Consider the following 1140-nt stretch of genomic DNA (forward strand, 5'->3'; position numbering starts at 1 on the left):
TCTACCAAAGACAGTCTCCAAGTTCAATGCAATCCCAATACAAACACCAATTCCATTCTTCAACGAGATGGAAAAAAACAATCTCCAATTTCATCTGGGATGGAAAGAGACACTGAATAAGCAAAACACTCCTGAAAAGAAAGAAACAAGGTAGGAGGCCTCTCACACCCTGATTTCAAATCCTATTTCACAGCCAAGGTGTTCCAGACAGCGTGGTACTGACAGTGACAGACACATAAATCAATGGAAAAGAACTGAGAACCCAGAACTCAGCTCATCTCCCTATGGGGAACTGTTTTTTTGACAAGGAGTTGAAATCAGTTAAGTGGGGAAATGAAAGCATCTATAATAAATGGTGTTGGAAAACCATCTGTAGAATACCCAAGTAAGACCCACACCTCACATCATACACAAAAACCAACTCAAAGTAAAACCAAAGACTATAAACTTCATCAGAGAAAAGCTTTGAAGAACTCTAGAAGCCCTAATCCTCAACATCAACAGTTTTCCAAGCATCTTGAAAAGCCTACAGCCAGAAGAGAATAGATAAATGGGACCTTCTAAGAATCAAATCCCTACACACACCAAAAAAACCTTCTCCAGCAGGGTAAGAAGGAAAGCCACAGACTGGGAAAAAATGTTTGGTAATGACATGTCTGATAAGAGACGTATATGTAGAATTTCTAGGATACTCCAGCACCTCAACAAGATAAAGGTAAACAACCCAGTTGCAACATGGTCAAAGGATATGAACTTCACCAAAGAAGACATTCAGATGAAGAACAAACACATGAAGAAATTTTCAAAATTCCTAGCTCTAAGAGAGATACAAATGAAAACAACTATTAGATATCATCTCATCCCAGTAAGAATAGCAAAATTTGGGGAGCTCTGGTGGCCTAGTGGCAAGGAGCTGCAAGTACAATCCCAGAGACGCACGGTTCGAATCCACCAGATGCTCTGCCGGGGAAGGAGGGGCAATCTCCTCCTGTACCAGTCAGATCTGATTTGACGGTACACGCACACAAAAACAATAATAAAAAAAATTTTTTTAAAAAAGCATAGCAAAATTTAACAGAGCAGCAAACAACAAATGCTGGCGAGGCTGTGGAAACTGGAACCCTTACTCACTGCTGGTGG

The sequence above is a fragment of the Elephantulus edwardii genome, unplaced genomic scaffold, assembly GCF_000299155.1.
Source record: "Elephantulus edwardii isolate Elephantulus edwardi_28Jun2011 unplaced genomic scaffold, EleEdw1.0 scaffold00040, whole genome shotgun sequence".
In the NCBI taxonomy this organism is placed as follows: Eukaryota; Metazoa; Chordata; class Mammalia; order Macroscelidea; family Macroscelididae; genus Elephantulus; species Elephantulus edwardii.